This window comes from Camelus bactrianus, chromosome 3 (assembly GCF_048773025.1).
Source record: "Camelus bactrianus isolate YW-2024 breed Bactrian camel chromosome 3, ASM4877302v1, whole genome shotgun sequence".
NCBI classification, from domain to species: Eukaryota; Metazoa; Chordata; class Mammalia; order Artiodactyla; family Camelidae; genus Camelus; species Camelus bactrianus.
The window spans coordinates 63461412-63489195 of NC_133541.1; the positions used below are offsets into that span (position 1 = coordinate 63461412).

At 33.4% G+C, this 27784-nt stretch overlaps 1 long non-coding RNA gene and 1 pseudogene across 1 annotated transcript in view; one reads left to right on the top strand and one right to left on the bottom strand.

Annotated features, from left to right (window-relative positions):
• The window catches only part of LOC123615188 (uncharacterized), a 464042-nt gene that overhangs the window by 279928 nt on the left and 156330 nt on the right, over window positions 1-27784 (top strand). The gene's annotated exons all lie outside the window — the stretch shown is intronic.
• LOC123615201 (U1 spliceosomal RNA) lies at window positions 21353-21503 on the bottom strand (annotated as a pseudogene).

The window sequence follows — 27784 nt, forward strand, 5'->3', positions numbered from 1 at the left end:
TCTTCCTCTCCATTAGCTTTTGTTGAAAAATTATTCATTTCAAATGAGAGTTAAAATCACCCTAGTCCTAAAGTATCTCATAATTGAATGCCCAACCTCCCTTCCTCCCAAATTAACACAGTAAAGTGGGAAAAAAAGGAAACCTAAAAACAAGCAAGAATTTAATAGAAACCCAAAAGATCTGAGCTTCTGACATTATGTATGCATTTATGCTATTAATTACCATCAGTATATGCTATATGCTGAGTATTAGAATATATGGAAATATAATTATGTGACAGTTTTAGCTTTAGATTTTATGGAATTAATAATCTAAGCATGGCATTTCTTTTACAATGATTTGTTCAGATATGTTGTGATTGAAAGATTTCAAAGTCTGGCTAGACTCCTAAAATATTTTGCAGGGAAATTGATCCATTTGTTCAGAAAATATTTATTAAGCAAGTACCACATTCTGACTGAGATAGACTTAAGTTTCCCCTCAGCCTGACTAAACTTTAGACAGATTTCTTTCTGACCATAGGCTTCTGATCTTTTTTTTCATGGAGCAATTACTTTAAACAACTTTCAACTGTAAATTCTTTCTCTACTCCTTTATATGAAAACCTTCTCCCACCTTTTGCCAGTTTTACAACCCAGGAATGTCTTTCTCAAGAACTTGACAGCCATCTCTTTGATACATCATCATCAAAAAAAAAAAAAAAAAAAAAAGGCATCCCTAAAAAACAGAATATTTGCAACTCAGAAATAACCTTGTAAACAGTGAAGAGCCTGTTTTACTCCAAAGAAGAATCTAAAGTTTGAGTTAAAAAAAAAATTGCATCCCTATCTTTGAGTCTTGGTAGGAAGGTAGGAGCATAATTTTGATAAGTGCCGATTAGGAGACACACATGGCCTGATCACATTAACCACCCTCCTCCCTAACATTATCCAGTACTTTTCCTCTAGCATGACCCATTGACAATTCCAAATCCTATACTAGTGGGGAATAAAAATAAGACATGATTGGGATAGGTGTTGTTCTTGCCCTCAAAGACCTTATGAATTATTAATGTCATAAAAATTACTTGAATGTAAAGGCAGTTTCAAGGGGAGCATCAAATGTATATCAGAGATACAATTTAATTCACATTTGAATTTATCTATAAACTTGGGCATTCTAGAGGTCCTTCAGACTGATGATGGTTACCTCGAAGTTTCTGGATCAGAACAATCCCAAATTTATATTCAAAACCAGGTTTACATGCAGGATGAATAATAGTGTTTTTGAAGAGTAATAAAATGGTATTTTACTTAGAAATATATCTTCTCCAGCAGGGTTAGAGGATGACTGAAATCCTATATGTAGACATGTTATTTTGTATTAACAGTTACCTTTTATTTCACTTCTTTTCAAATATGATAAATAAATAGTTAATATCTTAGTATGATATAATACATCATATAGTCCTCCTTTGCAACATGAGAGAGCCAGGGTATCACAGGAATTTTGGGAAGTTAGGCTAGAGAGGATTAGAGGGAGGAGAATGCTCAGAGTGCAGTTCTTGAAGGATGTCGGCAGAACTAAAGTGTTGTGGTTACATTAAATAATTCACATAAAATGGATACTCATAGAAATCAAATACATTAACATTATTTGTAAAATTAGAGAATGACTATGGTAAAAAAAAAAATGATTGATTTGGGGTCAGAACTAAAGCTTCCAAAAATACATGGTTGATGTGCTATTTATCTTGTTTTTGCTTAGGTATATCAGGTTCTTAACATCTATTGGGACAAATGTGTTTTGGCTTCTCTCAGTATAGCTACTACATATTTTCCTTTCTGTTTTTCTCCTCTTTCTCCCTTAATCTCTATCCAACTTTTCTTCCAAAATTGAAATATTTGTGTGTATATGTTCATACGAACATTTTTTTAACTTCATTGAGGTATAACTGACAAAGTCATAATATATCTGAAGTACTTAAAGTGATGATTTGATATATGTGAAAGGATATTTGATATTGTGAAAGGATCCCATAATCTACTAAACTAATTCACCTACCACTTCACATATTTGCCTTTTTTTTTTTAAGATTCCACATGTAAGTCTAAAAGTGCTACTATGATGTAGTATTTGTCTTTCTTTGTCTGACTTATTTCATTTAGCACAATGCTCTCCACATTCATCCATGTTGTCACGAATGGCAGGATTTCCTTCTTTTTCAAGGCTGAGTAATATCCCACTGTATTTATATGTGTGTTTGTGTGCATCTGTGTGTGTGTATAAAATACCATTTTTTCACATATATATATGTATACATACATATATATAATTTTTTAAACAATTCACTCATTATTAGACATTTAGGTTATTTCCACACCTTGGTTATCAAGAATAATGCTGCAGTGAACATGGGAGCCCAGATATCTCTTTGAAATAATAATTTCTTTTGTCTTGAATCTATAATCAGAAGTGGTTATTGCTGTATCATATGATAGTTCTGTTTTTAATTTCTTGAGGAACCTTCATACTGTCCAGAGGTGAATTATTTTTCAAGTAATATAAATGCGTGTGATAAGAAGAAATCCCTTCTGATAGCAACATTAGCCTAAAAAGAAGCTTGCATTTGCTGTATGTCAATCCAGAAGCCCACAGGCCTTCATATGGCTAGCTTCTTTTTGTCATTCATATCTCAGCTCACATGACCTCTCTTCTGAGGTCTTTCCTAGTCACCAAAGGTAAAGTAGCTGCCTCCCCGTACCCTGTTACTATCACAGATAGATTCAGTTCCATCAGTCTAGTTTATATTATTCTTCATAGCATTTATTACTACCTGGCATTATTCTTTTTTCTAATTTATTTACTTCTTTATTTACTATCTCCTCCATTAGTAAATAAGCTTCATGAAATAATGGATATTGTCTGCATTGTTCAGTGTTATTTCTAAAGTGTCTAAATTATGCCTGATGTATAGTACACTCTCAATAATGAAGGAAACTTTATATTAAATCTGTTATTTGCCCTAAATATATTAACTCATTTCTCCCCACCTTTTGCCATGAATTAATTCACTGTTATTTGAACTCCACACTTCATATTTCCACTAAAAATTACTCTTCTTCTTTTTCCAATTAAATCTTCTCAATTTTAGTTGAGAAATAAATGTTTGTTTGCAACTGTGTTTATTTTCCCTTTTGTATTTGTGGCCTAGACCATTGGGAAGATAAATGAAAACTAGAATCTGTCTTATTATGAACAATTTATTTCAAAAATATGAAGGTTATATAAGGAACAAGGCTTTATCAAAACTTAATTCGTAGGATGAAAGGACTTGAAAAATTCCATCACCAACTCATATATGCAACATGAAAAGATTAGCCCCCATGAGAGGTCCTTCAAAGATGTACTTGCTGGTTTTGTTTACTACAATACAGTTTGCTTTGTGCTGTAGGTTGCTTAATGTATCATTTGCTTCTGCATGTTTCTTTTTCCTGATATTTCTTTTATACTGTCAAATCCTGCCATGTCCATTCAAATCTAAAATTGTCTGAAACTATCTAAGTCACAACAAATCTGCTGTGTGAATAAAATCTTTATGGAGAGCTGTGAGGTTTCCAAGGCACATGCATAATAGAAATTCAGTATCACTTCATTTGAGTATAGGCAGAACTACCAATAGCTTCATATCACAGAGACCTACAAATTTGTGCTAAGAAAAGAATGATTACGACAGAATGCCAAGCTTGTGTATGGGAGCCTGGTAATGTATTCCACGGTCAGCTGTGTGAGTCACCCCAGGGTGCTGGTGTTGGGAGACAGGGGCACTCCTGAATTCACTGTGGTATTAGAAGCTTCAAATATTAATCAAGTCTGATTTTTAATAACATATTCCCCAATATAAAAATTGAATTCAAATAGGAAAAATGGCAATCTGTACAAGTTGCTTTAAAATGGAGAATTTGGCATTAACTTCTTTAACTTTAGTGCCAACAAAGCAGCCAGCCAAAAAAAAAAAAAAAAAAGCTTTTAAATACAAAGTTTGATATGTTATCTATTTTTTGTTTTAAGTATTAATAAGAAATAATTCTCTGGACCAAAATTTAGGTAGGAAAAACGTCTTACGTGTTTGTGAGTATGTGTACAGAAAGTTCAAACTGGATTAGAATAACTATTAAGAAGTTTGTCTCCTTTCTCTTTAGAAGAATTTTGTTGTAATAAATGTTACTCAAAATAGGCAGGGATAAAGTTAAAGTTAATATGGGTTAAAATTATTTTATGGACTACTTTAGACCAATTTGTGATTAAATTTACCTTATGTAGATTATGAACTCTAAGAATATAAATAGTATAAAATTTAATATACTGAATTATGTTTACATCAATATTTTCCACTTTGAGGGATATTTGTTTAAATGACATTTTCTAAATACCAACATTATCAAAATAATTACAATCTAAAATCTAAATTTAATATTTTAGCTAACAACTTACATGAAAAATAATGTTTGGATAATTCTTCTTGATTCATATGTCATTTTCTAAAGAGTTAAATCAATAACTAAAATATATCTTATAAAATTTATAATTTTAAAGTCAAATTAAAGCTCAGAAATCTAAAGTCATTATTACACTTGATTGTAATTTAGCATGAAAATGTGTGACTATATAATGCTCAATCTTAATAACTAGAACACCTTTTGATGACTCTGACAATTTTTTATGACTTCTAAAAGAAAAACAACTCATAATAATGTATGTTTATAAAGCAATAACTAATTAGAATCTTTGTTAGGTTGATCCAAGATCATCTTTATCCACTGATTACTTTGAAATAGTCACCGTTTCTATGAGATCTTATTCACATAGAGTTAGGATGATTTTAGAGAGAAATGCATTCAACATAGAGATGCAATTTTTTTATTAAAACATGGTAAAAGGGTGTAAACTTTCAGCTATAAGATGAATAAGGTCTGAGGATCTAATGTCAAACGTGGTAACTATAGTTCATAGTACTGTGTTTATATTATACAATTGAAATTTGTTAGAAGAGAGTAGAACTTAAATGGTCTCATTAGAAAAAGGTAAATATAATTGTGCTGTACACCAGAAATTGACACAACATTGTAAACTGACTATAACTCAAAAAAAAAAAAAAGTAAATATGTGAGGTGATGGATGTGTTAATTAACTAGGTGGTGGGAGTCCTTTCACAATGTGTATATATATAGAAAACCACCATGATGTGGGCTTTAAGTATTTTATAATTTTACTGTTAACTATACCTCAATAAACCTGGAAAAAAATGAAACTTGACCATGGAATGAAAAAAACAAAAAATAAAAGTCTAGCCACAGAGTTTGACCAGTAAACCCCCTGAACCCTCAAAGAAACATGATTTAGCATAGTATTTTGCTTACTCAAGAAAACCTCTATTGTATTAACCTGATTGTTTAAGATTTAAAATGACAAATTCTAGAAGTGTATAAAAAGATTTTTTCTCATTGCAAGGAGTTATGCCAACAAATTTAATCCATTTAAAGTTAATGAACTCATAGAGGGAGAGTACATGTGATTTGGTCTCTCTGAATTTGTTAGGTCTCTATGAATTTTGGGCCAAATCTGAAACTTTTTTCTTTTTAAAGAAAAGCTTTAAAAAAAATCTGACCAAACATGAAAAATGTGATCCTAAATAGTACTGTTAAAATAATATTTTACCAAAAAATAAAAATTGTGTGCTGTATTATTAAATATTTAAAAATCTATCAACTATTAATGTGATTCTAAATATATATGCAGTAAATAGATTTTTATGCCCGGTACTTTATTCACCAATATTTCTGCACATCTATAGGATAATGATAATCATTATTTGTGATGATCCAGATGATAATAGCAGCTGCCACTTAATAAACACTTACAATTTTCCAAACACTGAATGGTGGTATTATACACTGTCTAAGGCTATTGATTTTTAAGTCAGAAGCTCCATTCAAATGCTGCTTCTGTCACTTACTTGTGGAGACTTAGAAGGGTGATTTATGCCTCAGTTACTTTTTCTGAAAAACAGATAATAATTTTATCTACCTCATAATATTCTATTGAGGAAGCATTAAATGAGTTAACACATTAAACCCCTTAAACCAATGCTTGGAACATAGTTGCTCAATAAATTTTGGTTAGTATTATTTGATAGTTTAGATATTTTATCATGATAAAAGATTTAATATAATTATTTTATAGATAAGGAAACTAAGAGATTTTATGCAAGTTGCCCCCAGTCAAATAGCCATTAATTTAGTTAAAAACTCCCAGGTTCATGCTCTTTCCACTATATTGCACTGTCTCCCAAGGTATTGCGAGATTCTGAATTTTTTCTTTTTTCTTTTTTTGTAGTTTTATTTTTAATTTTTTTAAATTGAGGTATAACTGATTTACAGTGTTGTATTAGCTTCAGGTATACAGCATAGTGATTCAGTAACTTTATAGATTATACACCATTAAAATTATTATAAGATAATGGCTATAGTCTCTTGTGCTATACAATATATCCTTGTTGCTTATTGATTTTATATATAGTAGTTTATATTTATTAATCTCATACCTTTTAATTTGCCTCCTCCCATTCCCTCTCCCCTGTGGTAACTACTAGTTTGTTTTCTATATCTGTGAGTCTATTTCTTTTTGGTATATACATTTGTTTGTGTTATTTTTCAGATTCCACATATAAGTGATATCATATATATCTGTCTTTCTATGTCTGACTTACTTCACTAAGCACAATATTCTTTAGGTCTATCCATGTTACTGCGAGTGGCAGAATTTCATTCTTTTTCGTGTCTGAGTAGTATTCCTTTGTGTGTGTGGTGTGTCTTGTGTGTGTGTGATATTTACATTTTCTTTAGCTGTTCATCTGTTAATGGGCACTTGGGTTGCTTCTGTATCTTTGCTATTATAAACAGTGCTGCTATGAACATTGGGGTACACATATCTTTTCAAATTAGTGTTTGTGTTTTTTGGGGGGCATCTACTCAGTAGTGGAATTGCTGGATCGTATGGTAGTTCTATTTTTAGTTCTCTGAGGAACCACCATGCTATTTTCCATAGTAGCTGTACCAATTTATATTTCCACCAAGAGTACAAGGGTTCCCTTTTCTCCACATCCTTGCCACCGTTTCTTATTTGTAGACTTTTTGATGATAGCCATTCTAACAGGTGTGAGACAACATCTACTTGTTTTTCTGATTTGCATTTCTTCAGTGATATTGAGCATCTTTTCATATGCCAATTAGCCATGTGCATGTCTTTTTTGGAAAAAAAATCTATTCAGGTCTTCTGCTCATATTTTGATTGGGTTGTTTTTTGGTATTGAGTTGTATGATCTGTTTATATATTTTGAATATTAACCTCTTGTCAGTCACATCATTTGCAAATATTTTGTCCCATTCTGTAGGTTGTCTTTTTGTTTTGTCAATGGTTTCCTTTGCTGTGCAAAGTTTTTAAATTTAATTAGGTCCTATTTGTTAATTTTTGCTTTTATTTCTTTTGCCTTAGTAAACAGATCTAAGAAAATATTGTGACAATTTATGTCAGAGTGTTCTGCTTATTTTTTTTTTTCCTAAGAGTTTTATGGTTTCAGGTCTTACATTTAAGTCTTTAATCCATTTTGAATTTATTTTTGTATATTGTAAGAGGAAATGTTTTAATTTCATTGTTTTAAATATAGCTGTCCAGTTTTCCCAGCACCACTTATTGAAGAGATTGTCTTTTCCCACTGTATGTTCTTGCCTATTTTGTTGTAGATTGACTGTATGTGTGTGGGCTTTGTATTCTCTTCCATTGACCTCGGTATCTCTTTTTCTGTATCAGTACTCTGCTGTTTTGATTACTGTAGATTTTTAGGGTAGTCTGAAGTATGGGAGGTTGATTACTCCAGCTTTGTTCTTTCTTCTCAGCATTACTTTGTCAATTCAGGGTCTTTTGTGGTTCCTCACAAATTTTAGATTTGTTCTAGCTCCATGAAAAATGCCATTAGCATTTTGATAGGGATTACATTGAATTTGTAGGTTGCTTTGGGGAGTGTGGCCATTTTGACAATATTAATTATTCCAATCCAAAAGCATGGGCTATCTCTATTTCTTTGTATCTACAGTTTTCTTCTCCAGTATCTTATGGTTTTTGGAATTATCACTTAAATTACTAGAGAAAGAATATAAACAATAGCATGACATAATACTTGTATATGTCCAACAAGTATATTAACTCAATCCTCTCATCGACAATGATAATATTATCTCTAGTTTACATATGAGGAAACTGAGACATGGAAGAGATTCCTCACTTGCTCAGTGTCATATAGCTAGTAAATGGCAGAAGTACAGATTCTCCTTCAGCATTTCTCTGTTTTCCCAGGTAGGTCTCACATTTGCTCAGAAATGAGTCATCACCTACTGGCCCAACACTGATATTTTCTATTGCTGAACCGCAGCTCCTGAGGCAACAGCCACCTTCCTGTTCTTTGGAATCCTTATGGACCCTGCTGCTACCCCAGAACTACTCTGCTCAGCACAGTGGACATGTCCACTGTTCCTCTGCTGCACTGAAATGCTCACAGCAGCCCTTTCTATTAATGACTGCCTTGGAGCCAAACTCGAATGTGGCCTACAGTGGAATTGGGAGAACTCTCTCTCCCAATTTTTGTCAACAATGGCACTATTAAGGGATCTTGAGATAATACTGCTGTGTTCACTATGTATTGCAGCTTTCTGATTTTCACTTAGTTGTCTTTTGCCCAAGAACTAATCCTGTATCCAGGGGCTGTACTGGCAATGGATTCAATCAACAGCTACCATTTTATACTCAGAGTGCCTCTCAACTGAAATGACTGAGGATATGATGCTGATTTAGGGTCATCATGTCTGGCACCACTGTTTACAAGACAATTTAGATATAGCTGGAACCCAGAGTGGACATAATTTAAATTCTTTCCCAGAATTCTTCTCTGCATACATACAAATGAAATTTTGCCAGTTTATTAAATATGCTTGCTTGCATGTGTCTTGAAAGTTGCTGGTAGAAGGCAATGACTTAAGCTGAGAGCACTATCCACACATATAAGGAATTAATGGTAATGTTCTTTTAGAGTACTTTACTTCTTGATCATGTTAAATAACAGACTAGACTACATGTTCTTCTGACCAATAGTCCTGAACTATGTTCAGAACTTAGTAAATTTATGGTACTGATACACAAGCTAAAATATAATATAGAAATATGGATACTACTACTATATTTAATATACTTGGGAGAGTGGCTATAGTCTTAGGTATTTTGTGAAATGTTATTTTCTATATTCTTATTAAACCATTAGGTGTGTGTAGGGAAGAATAGTTTTTGAATTTTAAATAAACTTTAGTAATGCCCACTTAAAGGAAAAGCTTGAAACCCTGCGGAGAAGTCACTCTTGATGTTTAACCTTACATTTAAAAAAAATCTGTGACTAACTTTTGTCTTGGTATTACTCATGTCAATTATAAGTTTTTATTACATTTAACAATAATCTCATTGATATTCTTTCTCTCCTTTATTTTCTCTCTTTTTCTCTTCACTCTCCCTCTCTCTTTTCATATGTCAAATTTAGAGAATAAAAAATTAATTCCCATTAATTAAAAAGACTATCTTATAGTTTTTATTTTTATAATATTAGATTTTTAACAAATTATCCACTCAGGCAAAAATAAAACAACTCTGTCAAAATACTGATTTTATTACTCTCTCTTTAATAAATTAATTAATTTTGATAATGTGGGATTGCTGCTTGGTTGACTAATAAAGCATTATTTTGCCAAAGCCCTGTACATTATAGCAGGAAATCTCAATTGGTCTTACTTTTTTGAGGCTTTGCTCACTACTTATGTCTGCCTTTTGCAGACTCAGAAATTTAGAAATAGACAGAGCTATACTAAATAACTTGTGATCATGACACTTAGAATATGAATCCACAATTTCATGTTCAGTTGTTTCAGAAGCTTCCCAGTTGTAATACTGTGTACTTGATTTCTATTCTACCCTTTGAAAATATTTTATTTGGAAGTGTTTGATTTTGTTTCTCATTGTTAAAATAGTAAATAGTTATAAATATTCCAAGTTAGCCCTTCTGAAAAAAGTCATTCTATGCTTTCTTTTATGACTGAAGATATTTAATCTAAAGAGTTTAATGCAGGTATACTCCACTTTTAAGATATTGAAATTTTATAGTTAATTATATAAAATTAATTTATAATGTAATTATTTAAATTCCACAAGTTCTTGGAAGTATGGCAAGTTCTTAGAAGGATTAAATATTTTAAAATGATACTCTGCTTTATTTATTTTCTGTACATTTGCATAATAAGTTTATATGTTGTAGAAATAATAGATCAAAAGAAAGTTTCCTTTTATTTAATAGTCAAACAGAATTTCTTGAATGTTGATTGTGAAGCAGGAATTTTTCTAAGCATTGTACTATCTCTTAAGTTACTCAGTGTAGACAAGGATATAGAGAAGTTAATATAACTGTCATTTTCCATGGCGTTTCTGTGTGGATGAAGAAAAATAAATTATAGTATCATCTTCTAGGAAACTTAAAATGTAGTCTGGGAAAGAACACATACAAACAGTGAACACTAAAAACACTGCCATGGGGTAAATTATAAATATAATGCTACGGTGTTGGCAGTGCTGTAGGAAACCAGAGAAGGAGATAGCACTTTCAATTGAGAACATAGTTAGTAAAATTTGGATATGCAGGTAGCAAGTGGGAGAGTTCTCCAATTTAGAGCAAAGTTATACTAAAAACCCTCAGAGATGGGAGAAGGCCAGAAGACATATGTAAGGGAGAGTAGTTCTTGACTGGAACATAAAAACAATTGGCAACCAAGGTGTAAAGCTGGAGTGCTTCTGAGATGAGAAGTTGGGGGATGGAAGTGGTATTAAAAAAAATCTGGTGGTGGGTATATAAACAGAAATAAAGAGGAGCTGCCTAGAGAGAGAATGTTTTCTTTGAAGGCTGTAGGACAGCATAATGTGAATACAGGGAGTTAATGGTGGGATCATTATTACAATTCTAGAGCTGATGTGTTTTTCTGGCTAAGTATGAAAGAGAAATAGTAGAAATTACATTGCAAAGTCATGTCCAGTATTACTAAGTTTAGTGCATTAAAGAATGGTAGTCGTGAGACTATGGTGAGAGTTAACTTCATGTTCTTAACACATCACAACTACCAATCCTATTCTTAACTCTTCTTTATCTACATATGTCATTTCTCTCAATGGAAAGCTGTGGTGTGGACATATCTAGGCAAAAGGGTGAGAATAAATATGACACCATTTGGACAATAGGAAAAGATGTCAGTGCACTTATAAAGAATTATATACTTGGTTTATTTTATTACCTAAAGAATTATATTCTCAAAAATCAAGGTAAGAGGATTCTTCTGTTTCCTTGATGATAGTGGAAGTACAATTATACTGATGTATAATTATAAATTAATTAAGTATTAACAAACCATGAAATATTACTGTGGTTCTTAGAACTTTGTCACTGGAAAATATTTGTTAGCCTATCGTGTGATATTTTTCTTATACGTGATAATCGTATAATTGTTACTGAAGAATTGTTTCATTTTGAAGCATGAAACAGTTAAATCCTTTCAAAACACTCGAGGTTGAAATTTCACAGATATTCTGATAGTAAAAGAGTACTTTCCAACAAAACTTGAAGAATTCCTCTTGGGGCCTTTTTACACCCAAAGCAAAATTATTTTTCTCATTTGAATTTTTTTTCTAATCTTTTTTTAACTCTTGAAAAACTTATCTAATGACTTTAATTTAAAAATGGTGGCTTCCTATTGGTTTTTAATGACAATGTCAGTTTTAGAACAGTTCCTGGTTTCTTAAAAGAAGACAAAGGTTAATGAATCCTGTAAGAGCCAAGTAAATGAGTTTTTCTAATTTTTTAACAAGTAGAGAGCTTCTGAACTGTAGATTTTATATATATATTGGAATGTGTGTATCCTTGAAAGGCCACATGCATTTGGAGCTACTCCATATAATGAAGCAAGTAAAGCTGTGTGGAGTATGTATATAAATGAACTTTATGTTTATATGACTCATACATGCATATGTTTATTTCAATGTGTGATTATTTGAATTTCGATTCACACATTGAAGATTTTTTTCTTTTAAAAATATGTAATGAAATCCAGTGCCAGGAAAAATCTACTGCAGTCCTAAAGTTTGCAATATCAAATACCATCCAAAATGTTGCAAGCAAATATTAAGTACTCTGGGGAAATTTTGGTTTTTGTCTTTGGATAAGGTTATCAACTGTTACGTTAAAACTGTTATATACCTACATATTAGAGAATGTACTGTTAGTGAAAAATCATAGTCAAGTCCGGGTTTTCTCTCTGGGTTTAACTCTGTTAGCTTTGATTAGATTATGAACATATATTCGCCTTGGCTGTTACTTCAGTTTCCACTAATCAGGTTGAGAAAGGGGCATCAGAAGTGCCCCGATCCTGGACATAGAGTAGGAATGCATTGGAGGAGCAGTAGAGGAGAAAAGACAGGTAATGTTTTTCTAAAAGAAGCACAGATTCTAGTTGGACTGTGAATACTAGGGAGAGGAAGTTGCAGGACTCAACATTATAAGACATTACTTTCACACAGACTCATGGGTAATTGTGAGTTCCTACAAATTGCCCAGTTTTGTTGTCGGTGTTTGGTGAACCATAGTGAACAAAGCTGATGAAGGAGGGCTTAATCCTCATTGAAGGGTCACATGTTAACAAGTGTTTTATATCTAATAGGGACAGGACAAGTCATGTTTATTACTTAGATAGTGTGATGTGACCAGTTCTTACTTCTTCCAGCAACCACATGAAACAAATGAGAAAAGAGCGCAATTTAAGTAAATTGCCCAAAGTCACAGAATCAGTAGGTGATAGACTCGAATTTCACCTTATCAGTCAGATTCAAAATGCTGTTTCCTTTCACCACAGCATATGTACCTCTAGAAGTCTGTGGAATATTATAAACTTATGTAATTCAGCGAAATCACTGGGAACATCACTTCAGAGGGGAGATCTTTTTGTGATGCTGAACTCTGCCCTTAGATCTGTGACCTTAGATTGGTTACTTAAAATTGTTAGCTTTAGTGAAGTCATCATATATTTGTCTCATCAGATTACTGTAAGGATAAAATCAATACATATAAACCATTTAGCATAGTGACTAGGACATAGTGTTAAAATAGGCTGTGTCTTTGTATCATGATCATCATTATTTACAACATTTTTTTATTCTTTCCTGGTGAGAAAAGCTATTTGCCCATTTAAAATTTGTAACTAGAATGAAGGACCATGGCTATAAAGGGCCAGAGAGAATGTAAATGTAGATTTAAAGATATAATATTTGAGAAACACAAGATATATAAACGTATAATATTGGTTTCAACATTTAAAAATTTTAACTCAATTGTCACCAAATATGTGGATTATTTTGGTGTTTTCCAACATTAAGTATTTAAATTAGATACTTGTTTTCCACTATTAAGTTATTTTCATGTGACAACAAACAAGTCCATTTAATGATGGCATCATTAAAAGCACAGCATATTTAACTGAAAACATAAATGAGTTATTTATAACATTTACATAAATATATTATGCCATGTATATGGCATATATATTTATATATACATGTATATACATATTTATATACATTCCTCTTTTTTAAGTTTAAAGTAATACTGTATTGCAATTGCATATTAACCTTATAATTATACACAAGCTATACAAATAAATGCTCACTTAAAAATTAGCAATTATAAATTTTCCTGCATATATAGTAGCTCCTAAAGAATGTATGCACTTGCAGTGATATCTACAATATTGTGTGTTGCTTTTCTGCTGTTCAGCAAAGGAATTGAATGGGGAAATAATTTCACACTGCATATAATGCATCTGATATGAAGGAAACTTGAAAATTATTTAGTTACAGATTTCTCTGACCAGGCTTGCAAAGTGGCATATATTATGTTAATGGACAAGCATTTGAAAATGAATTTGAATATTAAATGCACTAAGTTTGGGTTCTGACATGAAAGAAGGCATAGTTGATACACAATTTACAAACAGGTTCTTGTTAACTCTTTCATTGCTGTGACTCCCAATCATGCTTTGTCCTTAAAAATTTTACCATCATAATTTTTTCATCACTGAAAATTCCATAATATTGAAATCTAACCATTAGAGTGTACCAATGAAGTTCCATTATTTTTAACCGTATTCTGTGTTTAGTTGCACTCCATGTTGTTCAGTGAAACATAGATGCTTATTCTTGAAAGATTTAAGTAGAAAAGCAATGAGCAACATCAATCACGGTATTAATGGTATACTAAATTTCCTAGCTTTCACTTGTAAAGTAACACATTTGAGTTGGCGTATATTGGAATGTCTGCTACCGAGTCACCATTATGTATTCAACCACAATATGTTGTTTTCGAGTCTAGGCAGAGACCACCAATTTGCTACTAGTGGATTCATAGTGTTTTAATTTACAGAAAATGAATAGTTAATAGTAAACCTATCCGCCAAAGCATATTTTTACTGAAAGAGCAAAGCATTACAATACACCGGAATGTTTTAGGTCATTTATTTTGTTTTTGCTCTGGGTCATTTTACAAAAGCACTTCTGCTCTCTAGTGTTAAAATGAGAGCCACTCTACTCCCCAGATATTACCCAGCAGCACTTGGGGGCTCTTAATGATTAATACCATCACCGTCCAGCCACAAACCTTTCTGCCGCAGATAATGCCAGGCAGCAAGCGCTCTTGACACTTTTAATGTATAATTAAGTAGGAAAAGTCAGCACTCAGTATGCAAATTTTTCAAAATGATAAATGATGCCATACAGCAGTAGGGATTGATTTGGTGTAAATGAAACTAATTAAGGAAATGTCAAACATAATTAATAAAACAGGTTTAAGCTGCAAAACATTGTCAATTGAATGAATGAGGAGGCATTGGCTCCCATTGTTTCTGCTTTATTTAGGGCTTGTGTTTAGCTTGTACTCTGTTCCTAAATGCACTTTCGCTACCTCACACCCTCCACTACCAATTCCCAGAGAGGGGGGAAAATAAATTTGCTTGTCTCTCCACTGACTGCAGAAATTAATTGCAGAAATCTTGTCCCATCCAAGTGTTACATTCACTCACAGGACATTAACATAACTAATTTGAAAGAGCCCAAATGACTGCATAATAGAGCACTGTCAGTATGCCTGACAGTCTTTGGTCATACCAAATTAGCTTGGTTTTCTAATTGAAATTTTTTTCCTTGGACTCTGTCTATAATTTTTTCCTCAGCTATTCATTTTTGATAAGAACAAAGGTTTTATAATTTACAAAAGAGTGCTTGACCTATAATTACTAGCAGGAAATTAGGGGAGGTAGAAAAGTCAGATTTAGTCCTGGTAATGATGCTAGAGACCTTGCTCCCTCTAGGGAGCCCGAAGAATAATGGAATCTTCTATTTTTACGGGCGACCTGTGCACTGGTGCTGACTCTCACTGTGAATCCACTTTACTTTGCAGATCACTTGCTTAACACTAGAAGTGCCAGCAGAATGGCAGGCCATTACTCCAAATGTCATTCAAACTAGTGCCATTCTCTACATGCCCTTCCCACTCAAAGAGCAAATCAAAGAACATCTGCCTGTCCTCACATTGTACGCTTGTAAATCTTCCATGTAGAGTTTTATACAACTTAGTTTGGGAACCTTTTGGGTGGATAAGGGTGGGAGGGTGTAAGGGGCTTGTCAAGAGTAGGAAGTTTAAAGAATGCTAAAATGGGCTGTTTCAAAGAGAATCCAATGGCTCTTAATTTTAAAATCTTGTCATTTGCGTGCTAGGGATGGAATCTTATAACACCTGATACGATTTTCAAAGGAAGCATTCTGCTACTACTACAGCCTCCATTTGGAGATCTTCTTCCAAAAGGGTGGCTTTCCTTTTGAGTATGTAGTGAAATAACTCAACACTTATCTTTTTATGCTTTAAATTAGGAATTATATACTCAGTGTGTTATTTTAATTGAGGAAATTGTATGGAACTGAAGACATGGATTGTGCAAGAACACAGATGGCATATACACACTCTACTTAATCCTTGAAGTTTCTGCTGAGGAGATGAGTAGAAGTACAAGTGCCATGGCAGAGTTTAACTTGCTTGAAGTCTTGCTTTTGTGAAACCCTCTATTTATATGGTTTCTTTAATTTGGTTCCAGAAATATAAGTAAAGTTTATATATATCCTATGTGAGAATATAAAGATTCTTGACTTTGAACTCTCCAACTCTTTTAGGGGTCTATTCTAGATGCTCTCCAATATATTCTCTCAAGTTTTAAAATAATGCACATGTAGTTATCTATTAATTTTATAGTGTTGATTGATTGCATTTACATTACCAGGATATGTGTCATGAACTCTCTTGTAATATCTTCTGTGTTGTATGCAACCGAAAGGAAAGATGGGTTGTCATTCTTCAGCTTTAAATAGAATGGATATGGAATAAATCAGTAGGATTCAAAATAAATCACTATTGTTTCATTTCTTGTCTAAAAATGGCACAAATAAGTACCTCAGGTTTATTTTATCCAACATGTACATTGGTAATTTTGAAGGACTTTTTCCTGAGGCAAATTGCACATGCCCTAATTCCAATACCCCCTAAATTACAAAACAGAAGTTAAGGAATTTATTGACCCAGAACTTTCTGGGGTCAGTTTTCCAGAATAATCTTCAGACATAGCTAAACAAAGTGGATTAAACAATGTCATCGAGATCAGATATTTCTCTTTCTCAGTTTCCTCATCTCTTGGGTCTGCTTTCTATTGTGTTGATCTTATCTCCAGGCTCCACCTCGTGGGTCCCTATAGCTTCATGATTAAGATTACACCAGTCCTAACAGTTCATTGCAATGTGAGAAAGTTGTTTTCCAGGCACTTAAAAAATTGTTCCAGGATTGGTCTTGATTGAATCACCAAAAGAATTGCACTCATTCTAAAATTCATTGATAGTACCGGGCATCTGGAACACTTTGAAGGCCAGGTCTTGAACTTTATGCCTCCCCTAAAACAGCCCCGTCCAAAACCAAATGAAGTGAGAGTGCAGGAGAGGGATTCATCAGGGAAAATTATGGTGATTTTATCAAATAAAAGGAAAGTTGAGAAAACACTGGCAAAATCAATAGATATACATTCCAAAAGTCTACACTACAGTTTCTAACAGCAGAATAAATATTCAGTGTGGTCTTATTCACTGCTAGATGTTACTTGATAAAAAATGAGAAAATTTAAGTTTTTTGTAAGTGAAAGGATTGTTTAATGACTATGATTAATTCCTTTAAAAGAGGATGTAAACAAAGAATGTTGCTTTTTTCACTGTTAATGCTTGGGTATTTATCACTGAACAAAGGGAAACATGTTTCTTTAGACTTTTTATTTAGACTTACAGAAGAGTTGCAAAGACATTATGGAGAGTTCACCATATACTTCACAAATCTTCCTCATATGTTAACTCACATAGCCGTGGTTTATTTATCAAAACTAAGAAATTAACATGGTACAATGATATTAACCCTAGACTTTATCAGATTTTTACCAGTTTTTCACTGGTTTGTTGTTGTTCCATGTTTTTAATGCAGGATACCCTGTGCATTTAGTCATCATGTCTCTATAGTCCTGTTTAATCTGCAGTTAGTCCCTCAGTTTTCCCTCATCTTTCATGACCTTGACATTTTTAAAGAGTACTGGTCAGTATTTTATAGCCATTTGGGTTTGTCTTCTGTATCGTTCCTGATTAGATTGAGGTTATGCACCACTGGAAAGGATTCCACAGAGGTGATGTGCCCTTTTCACTGCATTATGTCTGAGAACCTAGTATCAACATGATTTATTACTGGTGATTCTAACCATAATCATTTGGTTAAAGTGCTGTCTGCCAGGTTCTCCCACTGTAAAATTATGATTCTTCATTTTCCATATTCTATTTATTAGAGGTGAATCACTAAGTCCAGCTTACCCTTGAGGGGAGGAGAATTAAGCTCCACCTCCTTCAGGGAGGAGTATCAAATAATTTGAAAATATACATTAAAACCCCCATAGTAACTTAAAAATATTTTTGGGAGCTACCTAGAGGCCATGCAACTATCCTGTTTCTCCTTAATGTTTTGGCCACTAAAAATTTTAGCATTCATTAGTGTATATTGCCTGGAGCAATTATTAATGTGATGGCCTAATGGTAATTTTATATTTCCCTCATTCCTTCCAGATTATTTTCAGTTCTTTGGTAAGAAAGTTCTACTCCTTCTTCTCCATGTATTTATTGATTTATTCAGACATTTATTTATATGACAATGAAAATATTTGATAAATAATATATAGATTTTGAGAAATCACATTCATTGATTTTAAGACTTACTACAAAGCTCCTGTAATCAAGAGAGTGTGACACTGCTAAAGGGACATACACCAAGATGAAAGAGAGAAAAAAATGAACCTCAACCTAAACCTTATCCCTTAAACAAAAATTCACTCAAAATGAATCATAGATCTAAATGCAAAATGTAAAACTGTAAAACTTTTAGAAGATAGAAAGAATGTCTATGTGATCTGCTGGTAGATGAAGAAGTCTTAAATGTGACACTGAAAGCATGATTCATATAAGAAAAAGATAAATTAGACTTTATCAAAATTAAAAAAGAAACTTTTGCTCTGTGAAAGACAGTTTAAGAAAATGTAAACAGCTACAGACTAGGTAAAACTATTTGTAAGTTACATATCCAACAAATAATATGTATTCAGGATATTTTAAAAACTTTTCAGATTCAACCATCAGAAAACAAACAGTACATTTAAAAACAGGTCATAGGACTTGAATAAACATTTGCCAAAAGAGATACAACGATGGCAAAAAAGGGCATGTGCAAATGCATTCACCTAATTTCTTTAGGGAAATGCAAATTAAAGTCATGGTGAGATACCACTGCACATCTATTAGAATGGCTAAGGGGAAAAAGCACTAGCAAGCACGCAGATGAAGTGGAGATCATACATTACTGGTGGCAAAATGGTAATAGACACTCTGGAAACATTCTGGCAGTTTCTTATAAATTTAAACATACACTTACCATAAGACCCAGCCATCCCGCTCCTGGGTTTTTAGCCTAGAGAATTGAAAGCCAGTATTTACACAAATATCTGTATTAAAGTGTTTATAGCAGCTCAATTCATATTTGCTAAAACCAAACCAAACGTAACTTGGAAAGAACCCAAATGTCCTTCAGTGCGTGAATGGATAAACTGTATTTATGCACACAATGGGATGCTACTCAGCAACAAAAGAGAACAAACTGCAGTTATAGCCAACAACTTGGGTGAATCTCAAAGGTATTAGGCTGAGTGAAAAAAGCCAGTTTCATAAGGTTACATACTGTATGATTCAATTTGTATGACGTTCCTAAAAAAGAAAAACTACAGTTTTAGAGAACAGATCAGTCATTGCCAGATGTAGTGCTGGGTGAGGAGGTAACTATAAAAAGACAACATAATGAGTTCTGTGTTGTGGTGGAACTGTTCTGTATCTTGATTGTAGTGGTAGTTACACAAGTCCATACAGATGTTAAAATTTATTGAAATGCACTTCCAAAGAAAAAAGTCAGTATTGCTGCGTGAAAATTCTAAATATGAAAAATAAAAAATAAAATCAATACAGACTCAAGGATAATTATTTTATTCATTGTTAAAACTCAATACTGTGGTAATTTATTTACTATTGATCAAATGATTTTGGCTTTTGCTATTGGGAGTTCTTCCAGAGATCCTGTGTAAATATGGTTCTTATTGGCGTTGCTTTATGAAGATTTCATCAGTGAAATTCTAAACTTAACCGTAAGGTCAATTAATTGTATAATTGTTCATTAGAAAATGATTAAATTCTTCTGATTATTCAGTTCTATTAGAGATAGCTCTGGTTGGTCCAGATTACATTCTAATAGATTACTTCCTATAATAGACATTCTTGCCAATTTGTGAGCTCCGGCTTTGTAACAGATAATTCACATTTTCCATTTTAAGATGGTATAAATTGATTTGTACAATTTTATGCTGTACCTCATAGGGTTATCTTTTAACTGATTTTCCCCCAGTTAACACACTGAGTAGGTGGATGCTTATTTGAGATCGAAAGAAATGTATTACTGATAATTATATAATGTTATTTGATCAATTTATCAAAAGCATAAAATGTCTTTGTGCTTTCTACCAGGGATTGATTCTAATATTTTTAAAGGATAATTAAAGACTACATAATTAATTTGGTTAGCATTAATTAATTAAATCATGATTTCCTTTACTTGATAAGTGGAATACTAAATGATGTACATACTAAAAATTATGTTAAAAGTAATATTTATAAATAAAACATATAATTGATAGAAAATTATTTGATATACTATTTTAAAAAGAATAATAAAGTGTCTATGTGCTCTTGGGACAGTATCTTCCTGGGAATACTGCAAACAATCTAGGTGTAATCAAAATGCATTTTAGACTTGCAAATAAATTTCCAATGTCCTGTTTAAAAATATAACTTAATCTTTGTTTAATAGCTATCATTTTTCCAAGAAGGAAAAAAGAAAAACATTAATGGATATGTGTGAGAGAAAGTTTGTGTGTGTGTGTGTGTGTGTGTGTGTGTGTGTGTGTGTGTGTGTGTGTGTGTGTGTGTGTGTGTGAAAATATATTGACCTGTTTTATAGTGGACTTGTGTGGCCTACCTGCGATATATTTTTTGGACATTTAGAAGGATTGTTATTTGTGGGAGAAGAACATGATATGGTTGTTAGAAGTTATGGACAAAACAAACAGAAATAATTTAATTGATGCTATTAGTAACAACAGATTAGGCCTAATGCAGGCAGAAAATTAAAGGGATAGAGGCTCCATTTTTCTATAAAGTTATGTGTTTTAATATCTTGATACTTTGATTATCCATTAGAAGCAATCGTAGTAACAACTGTAATAAGTCAAAATACTATCAGTATTACCTGAGTGACTTTTTACCCTTCCTTTCCTCCCTAGTATTATCATCTTGATCCAGAGAGGGATTGTTTGCTGTGTGGAAATTGTTTATTTCTCCAGATGATTTCTACAAATATAAACCTACAATACTGATTTATTGTTTTTTTAAAATTCAATCTTTCAAACTTTGAAATAAATCCCACGTAATGTTTGTCTGTACTTGCCTTAAGGAAATGCTCCCCTCCCCATTCAGGGGAAAGTGTGAACACACCTCTCCACTGTGACAAATGATGCAGTCGGGTTCCCCACATCTGGGGGATCACATCTGGGGTGTAATGGTCGAGCCTTGCCCTGGGAAAATTACCTTGGTGATTATGGTATCTCCCCTGCCAGGTAAGTAAGTATTCAGGTGGGTGGCTATACCAGCTTACATTCCCACCAGCCAGTGTGCAAGGCTTCCCTTATTCCATATCCTTGCCAACATTTGTTTTTGTAGACTTTGTGATAATAGCCATTCTTACAGGTTTGAGGTGATATCTTGTAGTTCTGATGTACATTTCTCTAATAGTTAGCAATGTTGTGTCTTTTCATGTGCCTGTCACCCAGATGTCTTTTTGGAAAAATATCACATCTTCTGTTTCTTTTTTTTTTTTGATTGAGTTTTTTTGTTTGTTTGTTTGTTTTTGATATTGAGTTGTATGAATTATTTACATGTTTTGGGTATTAACCCCTTGATCATATCATTTGCAAATTTTTTCTCCTATTCTGTAGATTGTCTTTCTGTTTTGTTAATGGCTTTTTTCTGTGCATAAGCTTTTAAGCATAATGAGGTCTCATTGTTTAGTTTTGCTTTTATTTCTTTTGTCTTAGGAGACAGATTAAAAATAGTGCTATGATTTATGTCAAAGAGTGTTCTACCATACTCTCTTCCAGGAGCTTTGTCGTTTCAGGTCTTAGGTTTAGGTCTTTAATCCACTTTGAGTTTATTTTTCTACATGGTGTGAGGAAATGTTCTAATTTCATTGTTTTAAATATAACTCTCCAGTTTTCCCAGCCCTGATTATGGAGAGACTGTCCTTTCTCCATTGTTTATTCTTGCCTCTTTTATCATAGATAAATTGACCATAAGTATGTGGGTTTATTTCTGGGCTGTCTATTCTGTTTTGTTGACCTATGTGTCTTGTGTCTTTTTTTTTTTTTTTTTTTTTTTGGTGCCAGTACTGTGCAGTTTTGATTACTGTAGCTTTGTAGGGTAGTCTGAAGTCAGGGGGCATGATACCTCCAGCTTTGTTCTTTTTTCTCAAGATAGCTTTGGCTATTTGGAGTCTTTGTGGTCTAGTATCAATTTTAGGATTATTCTAGTTCTGTGATAAATTTCATGGGTATTTTGATAGGGATTACATATAATCTGTAAATTGCTTTGGATAGTATGATCAGTTTAGCAATATTAATTCTTCTAATACAAGAATAAGAGATATCTTTCCATTTCTTTGTATCATCTTCAGTTTACTTCATTGGTGTGTTATAATTTTTCAGAGTAAAGGTGTTTCACTTTCTTGGTAAAGTTTATTCCTAGGTATTTTATTCTTTTTGATATGTTTCAAATGGTTTAAAAAATTTTTCTCTTTCTGATAGTTTATTATTGGTGTATAGAGAAGCAACAGATTTCTGTATATTAATCTTGTATCCTGCAGCTTTACTGAATTCATTTATTAGTTCCAATAGTTTTGTGGTGGAGAGTTCAAGGTTTTCTATATATGGGTAATCTGTAAATAGTGACAGTTTTACTTCTTCCCTGCTAATTTGGATGCTTTTTATTTCTTTTTCTTGTCTGACTGCTGTGGCTAGGACTTCCAATACTGTCTTAAATAGAAGTGGTGAGAGTGGGCATCCTTGTCTTGTTCCTGAATTTAGAAGAAAGACTTTTTGCTTTTCACCACTGAGTATGATGTTAGCTGTGGGTTTGTCATAAATGGTCTTTATTATGTTGAGATATATTCCCTTTATATACACTTTGATGAGAATTTTTATCATGAATAGATGTTGAATTTTGTCAAATGTTTTTTTCTGTGTTAATTATGTGATTTTTATCCCTCATTTTGTTAATGTGCTGTATCACATTGATTGCAAATATTGAACTGTCCTTGAGTCCTTGAAATAAACCCAACTTCATTGTGGTATATGATTCTTTTTTTACATTGTTGGATTGGTTTGCTGATAGTTTGTAGTAAATTATTGCATCTATATTCCTCAAAGATATTGGCCTGCAATTTTCTCTTTTTGTAACTATCTTTGTCTGGTTTTGGTGAAGGGTAATGGTGGCCTTGTAGAACGAATTTGGGAGGGGTCCATTCTCTTCAATTCTTAGAATAGTTTGAAGTATTAGTTCTACATATGTTTGATAAAAATCTCCTGTGAAGCCCTTTGGTCATGGACTTTTGTTTGCTGGATGTTTTTTTAATTACAATTCAATTTCAATACTAGTGATCAATCTGTTTAAATTATGTTTCTTCTGGATTTATTCTTTGCAAGTTTCAAGTTTCTAGAAACATGTCTGTTTCTTCTAAGTTGTTCAGTTTGTTGGCATATAACTGTTTATGGTATTCTTTTATGATTTTCTTATATCTCTGTGGTATTGCCTATTTCTCATCTTTCATTTCTTATTTGTTCATTTGGGTATGCTCTCTTTTCTTTTTGTTGATCCTGTCTAAATATTTATCAATTTTGTTTATCATTAAAAAAAAAACAGTTCTTGTTTTCATTGATCTTTTCTATTGTTTTTGATCTTTATTTTACTTATTTCCTTTCTGATCTTTACTATTTTTCCCATCTGCTGATTTGGGGCTTTGTTTGTTTGTTTGTTTGTTTTTTCTAATTCCTTTATATGATAGATTAGGTTATTTATTTCAGATTTTTCTTGTTTCTTGAGGAAAACCTATATCATGATAAGCTTCCCTCTTAGGACTGCTTTTGCTCATCCTATAGATTTTAGTGTATTGTGTTTTCATTTCCATTTGTCTACAGGTATTTTCTGATTTCCCTTTTGAATTCTTCACTGACTCAACAGTTTTTCAGTAGCATTTTCATTAATCTCCACATGTTTGTTCTTATCCCATTTTTTCTCCTTTAATTGACTTCTAGTTTCATACTGTAGTGAGAAAAAATATTTAATGTAAGTTCTGTCCTCTTAAATTTGTTGAGACTTGTTTTGTGTCCTAGCATTGGTCTATCTTGGAGAATGTTCCATATGCACTTGAAGAAAATGTGCATTCTGCTGTTTTGAGATGGAATGTTTTATAGATATCTGTTAAATCCAAATGGTCTCTTGTGTCATTTAAAAACCAATGTTTCTTATTGATTTTCTGTCTGGATGATCTGTCCATTGGTGTCAGTGGGGTGTTAAAGTCTCCTACTATTATTGTATTATTGTCAGTCTCCCCTTTTCTATCTATATTTGCCTTATATATTTAGGTGCTTCTGTATTGGGTGTATATATGTTAATAAGAGTAATATCCTCTTTTTGTACTGATTCCTTTGTCATTGTTTAATCCACTTCTTTGTCTTTGTTATAGCCTTTGTTTTAAATTCTGTCTTGTCTGATGCAAATGTTGCTTTACCCCCTTTCTTGTCATTTCTGTTTGCATGAAATACCTTTTTTCATTCCCTCACTTTTAGTTTATATGCATCTTTTGCCCTGAAGTGAGACTCTTACAGGCAGCATATAGAAGGGTCTTGTTTTTAAATCCAGTTAGCCACTCTGTGTCTTTTGATTGGAGCATTTAATTCACTGACATGTAATTATTAATGGATGTGTACTTATTGTCATTTTATTTATTTATTGTCATTTTATTACATGCTTTCTGGTTGTTTTTGTAGTTATTATCTATTCTGTTCTTTTTTGTCTTCCCTTGAGGTTTGATGATTTTTTATAGTAGTGTGCTTGTTTCCCTTCCTTTTAGTTTTTGTGTATCTATTGTAGATTATTGATTTGTGGTTACCATAGCGTTTCTATATGTTGACTTATGTCTTCTTGTTTTAAACTGATAGTCATTTAAGTTCAAATACATTCTAAAAGATGTACATTTTTTACATCCCTCCCCCAAATTTGTTGTTTTTGATATCATATTTTATATATTCAAGTTTATCCCACAACTGTTATTGTAGTTATAGTTGCTTTTACAATTTTTTTGTCTTTGTACTAACTTATTTAAGTGGTTGATCCTTAGTCCTTACTACATACTTGCTTTCCTAGTGGGATTTTCCCTTTCCTGTTGATTCTACTTTTCCACTTTGAGAAGATCATTTCACATTTCTTCTAAGGTTGGTTTAGTACTGATGAACTCTTTTATTTTTTGCTTCTCTGAGTTCTTTATCTCTTCTTTGATTCTGAATGATAATCTTTCTGAATAGAGTATCCTAGGTTGCAGGTTTTTCCTTTACAGCACTAAATATATCATGCCACTCCTTCTGACATGCAAAGTTTCTGCTGAGATATCAACTGATTTCACAATGGAGATTCCTTTGTATATGACACTTTTTGTTTTCTCTTGCTGCCTTTAAAATTTCTCTTTAACTTTTGCCATTTAAATTATGATATGTTTTGGTGTGGGTCTGTTTGGGTTCATCTTGTTTGAGACTTTCTTGCTTCTTGTAACTGGATATCTGTTTCCTTCTTTATGTTTGGAAAGTTTACAGCCATAATTTATTCAGATACTTTTTCAATCCTCTTCTCTTTGCCTCTCCTTCTGGGACTCCTGTAATGTGAATGTTGGTATGCTTAATGTTATTTCAGAGATCTCATAGGCTGCTTTCATTTTTTTAAATTTGTTTTTCTTCTTATTTTTCTGATAGGGTGATTTTCATTATTCTATCTTCCGGATCACTTGTGTATTTTGGTATCATTTAGTCTGCTATTCATTCCTTCTAGTGTGTTTTTTATTTCAGGTGTTAAAATTTTCATTTCTGATTTGGTCATTTTATGATTTCTATTTTGTTAAAATTTCCACTGTGTACATCAATTCTTTTCCTTAATTCAGAAAACAGTTTTATTACCAATGCTTTGGATTCTTTATCTGGTAAATTGATAATTTCTGTTTCAGTATTTTTTTTTTCAGTCTTCTTCTCTTTTTCTTTCAATGGAGAATGGTTCCTCTATTTTTCTGTTTTCCTTAACTTTCTCTGCTTCTAGAAATTTAGGTGAAACTGTTAGCTGTTGCAGTCTTGAAAGCGTGTTCTTATGTGGGAGCATCCCTATACAGACTGTGTGTGCTGAATGCCTTTGGTGGTGGTGCTGGATTTGACTTAGATATAAGTCACATCTTTCTTCAGGCTGTGCTAGCAACTATCATCTTGGTATGGGGTGGGGCTGGTGATGGAGGGGCTAGAGCTGACACCAGGAGTGAAGGGGGACTTCCATTTTATTCAGTGGCTTTCACTGCCCTGTTGGAGGTGGGATATGATCCCAAGTTACTGGAGCAGAAGCACTGAGGATCTGGTCCAAGTTGGCTCTGTTCCCCTTAAGTGTTCATCTTTCCCTTTCCCTTCACTGGATCCCTTGTCCCAGAGAGGGGCAGTGCTGGAACAAGTGGGGCCTACGTGGACTCTTGGCTTGTGTTAGTTGTAGACAGAGATCCAGTGTGTTGCCTGTGCAGCCACTCATGGCTCAGCTAAGATGCAGCCTCAGGTGCAAGTCCCTTTTGTCCCTCACAGTGAATCACTGCCCCCAGCTTCTGCCTCCCCCACCCTGTTGTGGAACTGCTCTGCAAGGGCACCTGTGGACTCTTGACATGTATCTAGGGGTGTGCTGTGGTGGAGCAGCTGCCATCAGAGATTTGGGCTGCTTCTGAGATACTGCTTGAGTGAGTTCCAAAAGTGGTTGCTGCTTCTGCATCCAGGCTCTGCCCTGTGACCAGCTCACTTCTACATCTCCTGGTTAAGTCTTTCCCTTCGTTGTGGCTGTCCCACATCCAGTGCTATGCTGTGATATGGAGCGAGTGTGGCCTGAACATTCACTCACCTTAGGCTGGGGAGTGTGGTGAGGCAATTGCAGGAAACCCTACAGCCCCTAGAGCAGACCTCTCTTTGCCCTGCCTTGGGGGCAAGCCAGTGTATGCATGCTCCTCACAGAGGAAGTTCAGCTTTCTACAGCCATTTTGTTAGTCCTAGAGGTTCTCCAAACAGCCAAGGGGGCTTTATCCCCTGCGTAGAACCCCAGGCCTGGGGCACCCAGTCTGTGGCCTGAACCACTCACTCCCCAGGGTGGGTGCCCACCTGTGTAATCCCCCTTTTTCTCTGAGTCCCCTACCTGGGCACAAATCCCAACCTGATCACTTTTTTCCTCTTCCTTTTGGCTTACATGTATATCTTTCTTATAACCTTGGTTGTAAAGGAGTCCTGCCAGTTTTCAGTTAGTTTTTAGTGAGAATTATTCTACATATATGTATATTTTGATACGTTCACGGAGGGATGTAAGCTCCATATCTCTTACTCCACCATCTTGATCTGAGCTCCAGTTTATTTTTTTCCAAACATTCTCAACAAGCACTTAGTGAGGGACTATTGCTCATGTGTCCAGAGTAATACACAGTAGATACAAGCACCACAGGAGGCACTGTAGGCAAATACATAAAGGAGTTTAAGGAATTAATCAGGCAAGAACTTTCTGGTCTTTTTTGATTCCCAA